Source organism: Pimephales promelas, chromosome 10 (assembly GCF_988280905.1).
Source record: "Pimephales promelas chromosome 10, fPimPro1.hap1.1, whole genome shotgun sequence".
Taxonomy (NCBI): domain Eukaryota; kingdom Metazoa; phylum Chordata; class Actinopteri; order Cypriniformes; family Leuciscidae; genus Pimephales; species Pimephales promelas.
In genome coordinates this window covers 12,761,061-12,771,955 of record NC_142778.1, presented here as the reverse complement: position 1 = coordinate 12,771,955, position 10,895 = coordinate 12,761,061, and the positions used below count along the sequence as shown (strand labels likewise).

The following is a 10,895-nucleotide window of genomic DNA, read 5'->3' as shown; positions in this document are numbered from 1 at the left end:
GCACGAGCAGTTAAAAAAATACTCTGTGCCGTGAAGTTTTTCTATTTTTTATCATTTCGATTCAATTATTGGCAATGGCGCCCTGCTTGCTGAGAAGGTGCCGTGCGCAGAAGCGATGTCAAGGGAATCTCCTGATTAGTTCACGTATCGTGTCTTTTGCGCGCTCGAGGTCGTTATTTCAAATCCTCTATGTTTCAAATAGGCGCACGGGAAGCGCGCTCATAAACTTTTCAGTATGGGAGTGCAAGTGCACCCAAACACTTGGGTGTTTTTTCTGTTCTCCGTAAATAGCCTACATCTTTTAGCAGAGCTACAGCAAGCGTTTTTCTGTGGTGGAAATACAACCTTTGTCGCCAACATTTGTATGTGGGGCCCATATGGGTATGAAATGGGCTGAAAAATGGGCCCCATGTAGGATTTTCCGCGGGTTACATAATGGCCCCATGTTAATTGCCCAGATAAATTTCATGTAGGATTGCACTTGGTACTAGGCCGGACCCAAGTGGGCAACATGCACAAGACCCATCTCGGTCCCAGCTTTAACCCAGCTGATATTTATATGTGGGGCCTATGTGGGTTTGAAATGGGCTGAAAAATGGGCTTTGATTGGGATTGTCCGCGGGTTACATAATGGCCCCATGTTAATTGCCCAGATGAATTTCATGTAGGATTGCACTTGGTACTAGGCCGGACCCAAGTGGGCAACATGCACAAGACCCATCTCGGTCCCAGCTTTAACCCAGCCGATATTTATATGTGGGGCCCATGTGGGTTTGAAATGGGCTAAAAAATGGGCTTTGATTGGGATTGTCAACGGGTTACATAATGGCCCTATAGACGAATCCGACGAGCGTTCATGTGTAGGCTGCCATCTTGTGGCGACGCCATTACTGAGCTGTTACACCAGCATAGACATATATGCACCGGTATGTAAACAAACCTCGGAGATAAGGTGATAACGCACCCGACAGCTACAGCCAGGCAGACTTGTTGGGTTGATGATGTTAGACATTGGCCTCAAGTCACAGATGAAGGTACAAACGATCTTACAGATTATTTATGAAAATAGCTTGGCAAGCAAGCTAGGCTAACGTTTGCTACCGAGGAAACAAAAAAGATCTGTCCATTTGGCAACAATAAATAAATAAATAAATGAAATCAAATAAACAATTTCATGTTTTTCATTTGTGTCCATTATTTATCTCATTTTTACATTGCAACGGGCAAGGGTAAGGTAACGTTACAGCTAGAAAGTATACACAATATCGACCAACTACTGTTTTTAAACCATGGAAAGAGGTCAATATAACAGCAGGAGAACAATTATGTCACATAACGTTACATTCAGCTCAGGAAAGCCATTTAATGACCATAGCATGTAAATTGAATAGAAAAAATAACAAGAGAGGAGATTTTGCTGATCATTATATCACACATTTATTATATAATAATTGTTATTATACGCGAATGTCCGCGTCTTGTACTCGCCCAGGAAATCTGTGTAAACCGTACGCACCAGACAGGGGCAGTCGACCCGGGGTATTCACAATGTTTTCTCTTCAAAATTGAAATTTTACTGCCACCATTGAAACAATTTATAACAGAAACTGTTTACCCACTCGACATTATACAAGGGCTAACGTTGTAACGTTAGTGACAGTACTAAATCGCGAGCTGTTTATTCCAGTGGACGCAAGTTGCAACTAAAACAATAGAAGGCAATGGCGCAACGCTACCCAGCAACAGCTCAGTAATGGCGCCCGCTTACTTCCGGTAGTTTCGCCGGATTCGTCTATATATGTAAATTGCCCAGATGAATTTCATGTAGGATTGCACTTGGTACTAGGCCGGACCCAAGTGGGCAACATGCACAAGACCCATCTCGGGCCCAGCTTTAACCCAGCCGACATTTGTATGTGGGTCCCATGTGGGTTCGAAATGAAAAGTGGGCTCTGTATGGGATTGTCCGTGGGTTCCATAATGATGCCATGTAAATCGCCCAGGTGGATTTCATGTAGGATCGCACTTATAAACAGGTGGGCCCCAACTGGGCTACATGCACAAGACCTATCTTGGTCCCAGCTTTAGTTTTTTGTGGGTACTACAAGGTTACTATATGGGCTGAAATATGGGCTTTAAGTGGGTTTGTCCATAGGTTCCATGCTGGCCCCAGCAACTTGCTGGATTTCAGGATTTCAGGATTCAGGATTTCTTTTTTGCAGCATTTCACAGGGCTTTAGGTGGGGCCCAACTAGGAATCATATGCATGTGGCCCAATTAGGGATCATCTGGGCTCCATCTAAATGAGTAGCAACACCACACAAACAAGTTTTAAAGCATTAGAGCACACAGTGATATTGAAATATTTTCAATTTTATTAAAATTACTTATCATCATATTATGCTATATTCTGAAATTCCAGGGACAATATTTAAAGAAGCAGATTTATGTCAGATTAAAGAGTATCTATTTAATGTTTTATACCTATTTGTTAAAATAGATATTTTGAACCTGTATTTGACCCAGTCTTTACTGAACATTTGAACAGGATATAAATTGGTGACAGTTAGAAGAAGCAGCAACTATACAGTACATTTATCAGTACAGCTTACACTGCAGACAGTCATTTGCGCATCTAGACACTCTCCTCCTCCATCTCTTGTCCTGGACTATTTTGAGAGTTCCCTCTCAGTTCCTTGCCAGTTGATCTGTGTTGTCTTCTTAAGAGCCTCTGCAAAACATTTTTTATTTTTTTTTAGGGATTTTGATTTTAGAAAAATCATGTTACTTACACATGTCACAATACCTTATGACAGAATAACAATTTTTACTCAGGATAAAAAAAAAAAGCAAAAAAATTATATAGACCCCTTTTGCGCCGACGTCACAGTTACGTCACGGCGCTAGCTGGAGTCAATAGAGGTGTGCGATACCGTTAGATTTGGTATCGATCCGATACCAAGTAAATACAGGGCCGGTATCGCCGATACCGATACCAATACCGATACTTTTTAATAATTAAGGTGGATGCCTCTTCAACCTAAATCTAAATGAATTTTCATGACTTTTGTTTTTGTGATTTGCATTGTGGCTTATTAATCAGTTAAAATCAGTACTACAAAAGCTTTTGTTCAGAAACAACTTTTGGTTACTTCTGTTTTATTTAAACAAAGTTACACAATTATTACTTCACAAATATAAAAAACACAACAAATTTGTAAAAACAAATTCTCTTTTCAAGTAGCATGTTAACAAAAAATGTTTCTCTTCTTTAGTGCACTTCTTTTCAGGATTTTTTTTCTTGAATAAACAAAGTCACAAGTTCTCCGTCTCTGATTGTGCTGCTGTAGACTAGAAATGCGCGGCCGCGCACCTGACTGGTGGTAGTCCTGGAGCGCGCTAGTGGTGAGTCACGTGACGGTACAACACAGGAGAGGGGGACGAGAGCAGCACTAGGATTACAGAGAGCATGATCTGCTCTGTGACAGCAGCAGCATTTTGACAAACACGGTCAGGTCGCAAAACGAGAGAAACTGAAACTGAAGTATCGATATTTTTGCGTTGGTATCGATCAATACCGATACCAACGTTGGTATCGATATTATCGATATTAGTATCGATCTGCCCACCTCTAGGAGTCAAAACAAAGTGAAAACTGGAGGCGGTCAATGCAAAACAGCACAGATTCGGCTACATAATAAGGAGCTTAAATAATTGTTACTATTATTAAATGTCATCTTGTTGTGTTGTTTGGTGCAAGAATTGATGAAAAATGAATATGCTGTATCTGGAACTTTTATTTCTAGAAAATATTCACATAATTAAAATCGCACTGTAATGTCACTCTTTACATTGTCGTGGTCTCGGCGCTGACTCGGCAGAACTGCGGATCGTACACACAAGTCTTGTACAGGACCATATAAGCATCTAAAGATTTATATGCCTCAGTTTCTCTTTACGATCGGTTTCTCTATAAGGTAGGTGTAGAAGGCAGGCCACTCACCCAAGGTAACGTAACGTTAATCCTGTCAGATCGTCCATGCATTGAGTGAGCGTGTCGGCTACGGGTCGGCCAATCTGGTTCTGTCCGTTAAAAATAACTTTTGGAAATAACAATCGCGGTCCTGGACACTGAGTGACCTTACACATTAAGATAATATCGGATTTTCTCCAGTCATTGTTAAAAAACAAGCTAACAATCATTGCTAACTAGCGTTAGTGAAGCAGCCAGATGGATCTTTCTGCCTCCACCTAAGCTCCGCCCACAAAAAAACGTCACCAAGTTTACCAACTGTAAAAGGGTCACGGTTTTGGAATGTCACTGGAAGGGCATTTGGGAAATCAATAAAAAACAGTTTATAAAGTATGCATAATAAGTATAATGATTTATGATTACTTTTAAAGTAAAATTAGGGATGCTCCGATCAATCGGCCAGATATTAGGGTTAGGTTAACTAAGTAAGTAAGTAAAAGTTTATTTATATAGCACCTTTCACAGGTACAAGGCAACAAAGTGCCTTACAACAAAAACATTAATATCATAAAATACACACAATAAAAGCATAGACAGTACATGATCATATCATGTAACACAGGTACCTAATTAAAAGCCTGAACAAATAAATGAGTCTTTAGTCTGCATTTGAAGGCATCAACAGAGTCAAAAGAGCGCATATACAGTGGGAGGGGGTTATTAAACGCCTTCTGAAGCAAAGCCATGAGTTTGTGTAAGAAAAATATTCGGTAACGCTTTAGATTACAGCCCGGAATGTACTGTGTAATTAAGAGGAATTTACAGTGTAACTTTCTGCAATTATAGTGTACCTATAAAGCACTTGCATGTAAATATATAGGTAAAGTTTTGGGAATAAAGGGGTAACAACCAGGAGAATTAAAAATATATATTTATACTGTAAGTATTATAGAAAATAAGGGTTACTTATTCTACTATTATGATACAACAGTCTTACATTTGGGAGCAATTTAGCGAGTACATACACTGCAAACCTTTTTGTAAAAATTGTGTATCAATACTGTATAGGCTTTTTTTAAAGGACAGGGTACATATATAGGCATTTATACAATTCTTTATTATTTTTAAAAAAAATTATAGCAAAAGTGCAGATGTTTAAGTTTTGGCTAACATGTTATTTTCTAAGGCAAGAAAAGCTAAGACTATTGCAATTTTTTTAAATACTGTGACATATATTTTGTTTGATGTGGTTATAGGGTAAGTGGTGCTTGTATAATAAATAAAGGTTTCCAAGTCAGTGATATAAAACTGTGTATGTATTTTTATTGTACTTACCCTGTAACTACATGGAACAAGGGGGTAATAAGCACCACCACATGAAACAAGAGTATCTTTCCCCAATATTTAAGCAAAAGTTGCAATAGTTTTCGTTTCAGTGCACTTATGTAAAAAAGATGACTTTATAAATGCATATGTACCCTGTAATTTTTTTAAAAGCCTGTAATTTTAGAGTAGGTATTGGTTCACCTTTATTTCAAAAAGGTACGCAGTGTACAATTTTCTGGCGAAATTGCTCCCAAATGTAAGATTGTTATATCACAATAGTAGGATAAACACCCTTTAGTTCTTTAATACTTACAGTATAAATAATTGTTTAATTCTCCTGGTTGTTACCTCCTTATTCCCCAAACTTAATATATTGTTCCTTTATACTTATATTGTAAGTGTGTTATAGGTACACTATAATTACCAAAGGTTACGCTGTTTAATCGCTTTAATTACGCAGTACTTTCCAGGCTGTAATCTAAAGCATTATCAAATATTCATATTTAAAACTTTATTAAATAAAATAACCAGCTTCCGGCCAAGCGAACATACAGATTGCACTTAAGTGTAAAGTGCAACATATGTGGTTTTAAGTTGATATTTACTCTACACCATTATGCACAACGCAACTTCTGCCGTCACAAATTGACCTATGGCTAAGCCATTCACTCAAACGCGATGAGCAGTGCACACCTAACCTAATACACTCGGACATTCTCTGCTTCCACGTCCATTGAAATGCATTGCAGTTAGTCAGTTTTCATTAGGTTTTTTTTTGTCATTTTAAGTTTAAAATGGTCAAACGGTGTGCATGGGGTACATACAACTCCGACACTAGGTTCCCGAGAGACTGGGCAACGGTGTGTATTTCTTTACCCTTTCCCAAGCCACTTATCAACAGAGATAAGTGTCTGCTCTGGATTAAGTTATGCGATTAAGTCATGCGCCGCGGTAGACCACAACAACAACTAAAGTTAGCCTTCTAGCTGCTTTGTACATCATGTCACTTAGCTTAATTAACGTATCTGTAAATAACCGAGATAACAAATGTTAACAATGTTGTGCTGAATGATTCATGTAAATACTGTAGCACCAAACGGTGATGGCAACGATATGCGGTATATCACGTTTACATTGTGACCTGTAAATTACATTTTTGCCTGGAGCTGAAGCTTTTCATCGACCTTCTCAACAATAAAATTATTAATATAACCCTCCAATGCATAGTTAAGGCCCTTAAGGTGACTTTGAGATGATATATAATATTTCTGTCTCCAAAAATCACCAATTGCCTCCTGTAAAATGTCTGCCATAGCGCCTGTCCCCGAATGTTGACTGTTTGTCCGAGTGAGTGGAGGGGGCGTGGCTTAGCCATAGGTCAATTGCATAAGTTTGTAAGTAGGCTGCTTATGGCCATTTAGTTGGAAGCTAGTTATTTTACTTTAAAAAGTTTAAAAATGGATATTTTTCAAACAAAATGTTTGCTTCAGAAGGCCTTTATTAACCCCCCTGGAGCCGTGTGGAGTTTATGATGGATGGATGCACTTTTTTGAGCTTTTTTAAACTAATAGTTGCAATCCACTGCCATTACGAAACTTGGAAGCGTCAGGGTGTTTATTAATAAAACTCTGATTCTATTTGTCTGAAAGAAGAACGTGGGCTAATTTAAACCTAGGATGGCTTGAGGGTGAGTAAATCATGGGCTAAATACTCTAATTAAATTATGTAAAATCTAATTTAGAAAAATTTATTAAATTAAGTACAATCAAAACACCTCAACAAGGTTAATAAATCCATACCGGAAGTGACAGTACAATGTAGTAGATAAAGAGCAATCCTCCACCAAATTGCTAGTACTCATCTGGATCCTTGGTCAATCTGGGATGGGGTGGGGTGATGCGTCCTTAAAAAGAAAGATTACATTTTTACAATTCCTTTAAACAATATTAAAACAAAACGTATCAATATCGTACCAACATTTGCCATTATAAAACATTCAGAGAACATGAAAAAATGGTCCCCAATAGCTGTGAACACACTGTGTGTGTTTAATACTCACTGCTGTGTGTGTGTGTGTGTGTGTGTGTGTGTGTGTGTGTGTGTGTGTGTGTGTGTGTGTGTGTGTGTGTGTGTGTGTGCACTTGAATGGATGAAATGAAGAGCACAAATTCCGAGTTTGGGGGCACATGTCACATCACATCAATTGAAGCTTTAAAAAAAGAAATTGCTACTCCAAAATCAAACAAACCATCAAACAATTTTACCTGTAGCCACATTTATCCTGTTATGACACGTCTGAGGGTCTTTCCCTTGATGTTCTTCCGTGAACTAAATAAAGGGCTCATGATGGTGACATGTTCTCCTTTCTTTGTCACTTTAGAGGAAGAAAGACATAAAGATAATTAGTTACTCAGATTTGTCACTGGTAGAGGATATGACTTTTGATGATGAGTATAATACTTTTGACAACATAATACTAATCCCAATGTAAGGTTTAGAAGCAATGGTTAAAACTGACTTACATCTTAATGAAGTTAATAATCATGCCGTGGTGGATTTGTCTCTCTGTTGGTGCCTGCTCTTCCCCCAAAAATCTTCTTCCAGTGCTTGATATATAAAAATAAAATAATAAAATAAAAAATAAACAAATCTCTTATCATTAGCAGTTATCAGTTTTTTAAGAGGTGATGTCAAAATATTTAGAAACGGGCATCTACAAAAACATAAGAGATTTAACGTTAGACCAATAACATTTCTCAACTCTTCTGTAGATTGCAGTGTTTCAGAGAGTAAAGTTAAATGACCGTTTTATCAGTCAAATCAAGTATATTTATATAGAGCTTTTCACAATATATCAGTTACTTTACTCATTTGGATTCTCCTTCCCTAGTAAATAAATAAATAACTTCTACCAGAATATATTAAAACACATTTCATACTAATTATACTTCAATTTCATTAACATAATTATTGACACATCACCTAAGAAGACTTTATTACACAATGAACATTTATATATATATATATATATATATATATATATGTAAGCAATAAGGTACGAGAGGCTGTGCTGTATCGTGAATAAGTAACGGCTGAAGGGCGTTGTTAGGCACGACGCGAAGCGGAGTGCCTGCAACCCCTTCAGCCGTTACTTATTCACGATACAGCACTTGCCTCGAGTACCTTATTGCTTTTATAAAACGGTTGCCACACAATATTACAATAAAAAACAATGTATTAGTGCAACTTTTTAATGTAGTTTAATCAATAAAAACATTCCTTCCGCTAGAAAAATATAGTCCCTGGCTGTGAACAACGTTCCAATGTGTAATATGCAGGAAAGCTCAAATAAAAACAACAAAACCATTCTCAAACTTTGTCTCATTCTTTTTATTTTTTTACAACACAAAATTTGTGAAATTTCCTCACACAAATAGGCATAGCTTATCTCTCAGCAAACTAACAAATAAAATAATAATAAAAAACACAAGGGCACATATTTTGATAGATAACAGTTAGGTCTTTAATCTAGTTATTAATTTAGTTGCTTAAAATATGCTGCAACCGTTTTCACTACACCAGTCACGAAGCATTTCACTGCACATTGGGTTGATATGTGTGGTTGCTAAGGGTGTTGCTAAGGGCGCAGTGATAACTAGAACCGTTGGGTGAAGCGGTCATTGCCGTGTTTTATCGTGAATAAAGCACAGCTCTTGACCAATCAGAATCAAGGATTGGAACTAACCGTTTTATAAATATATATATATTACGACAAAAAAATAAAGTAATAACGTTACCACTATTAAGTGTACCAAAAGTATATATATATATATATATATATATATATATATTTTTTATTTTTTTTATTTTTTTTTTATTGCAGAAAGGTAACATATACAGACAATAACAGAACATAAACAACCAAAACAAAAATAAATACATAAATAAATAATAGAGCATGGTTCACATTCAATTTTAACAAATAAGATTACAAAACACCAGGGGTATTGAAGAGTGCATCATAGCATTGTAAATATTTCACAGATTTTTCATTTTTTAACAATCTTATTGAAGAAATGTAGGAATCAAAGTCATTAACATAGGAGATGAATTAAGGAATTTTTGTTTATGTATGTGAAATTTTGCTAATAAGATGAAAAGGTTAACAATAAATTCCAGATCCTTATAGTCGGGGAGCCAAAGTCTCAAAAGCTCTATAAAATGGGTTGAACCTGACATGGTCTGCCATACTTTTTATTTGTGTTTTTTCTGTTAACTTTGACCCTAAGAACAAATAATTAGAGGGTCTGCTCTGCCGGAAAAATCGCGAAAAAAAATGGTGGCCATTTTAGTGTACGCACCCTTTATTTTTTATCAGAAAAATGTGAAAAATTATTTTTTTCATAAAATCCTCAGTGGGTTGGGTAGGTTCTCAATAAATGCATTCCAGATACACAGAACACATGTGCGGACAACATCCACTGAAAAAATAATTCATAAAACACATTTCTGCATGATTTCGCATCAATTTAATGCAAAAAAACAGGCATTTTTCCCCTATTTTCCACTATTTTCATCTTTACTTCATTGGCAATCAACTATTCCCTTAAGTTATGACATCAGGCAATATGCCATTCTTTTCACCAAACACTATACTCATTACACAGAAAAAATAATAAAAATCCAAACAAAATCAATGGATCTGTGATGATTTCACTACTAGTTGGCGATCAACAGGCTCAGAATTTCAATAGAATTTTAGACTACTCTCAAAATTCTTAAAAACATGCTGGATATTTAGCATCATGGCTCACTTACAAACACACACACACACACACACACACACACACACACACACACACACGCACACACATGATCTTAGTAATTTTTATGAGTTTGGAACAACCAACCAATGGTTACCAACGGTTACCAACAGACTTCGAAGCTGCTCATCATTGTCTGTGGTAAGTGATAGTGACTAATATACCGGTAGGTCTGCCCCAGAGTTTTGGGAAAAAAATTGGTAATATGGATACTGTAATTTTAATTAACTGAAAGGACCACACCAGTCTTCAAACAATAATATTTCTGATGATTCCTCATCCCAAACATACCCCTGTAGCAGCAGCATTCATTCTCTACTAGTTTACTTAGCTAGCTTTAGCCGTTTTAGCTAATGTCGGTGGTTTCTTTAAACGGCATTACTCCTCACAGGTATGGGGTAGAGAGTAGAGACTTACTTTTTTTAAATGCTTAGGATATTATTCTCTAATAGAGGTATGTGTCCTATATGTTCAATAAGCTTCAACCGGAAGTTGAGAAATTGCCAAAATTTCAACTGGACTTGTTAGGTAAAGAAATAGATATGAGAATAAATGCTGCTACAGGGATACGTTTGGAGCGAGGAATCATTGGAAATAAACTTGTATGAAGCCTGGTGTGGTCCTTGAAGTGTTTTTCATGTCAGACAGATAGTAGGCTAGTAAGGATAACTAAAGGCTACATTAAACGTTAGCTGCCATTAGCATTTAGCTTCATGGCTAGTTGTTACATTCAGATTTAGAAAGTTTAGCTAGTTAGCTTGTGGCATGAATGG

General features: G+C 36.8%; 1 long non-coding RNA gene across 1 annotated transcript; it reads right to left on the bottom strand.

Annotated features, from left to right (window-relative positions):
• Positions 1-2,505: 2,505 nt before the first annotated feature.
• Positions 2,506-7,737, bottom strand: LOC120485936 (uncharacterized). Its single transcript, XR_005624074.2, has 3 exons — positions 7,564-7,737; positions 7,099-7,202; positions 2,506-2,731 (listed from the first exon to the last, which is right to left on the bottom strand). It is a non-coding gene; the product is annotated as an uncharacterized LOC120485936 (long non-coding RNA).
• Positions 7,738-10,895: the final 3,158 nt, after the last annotated feature.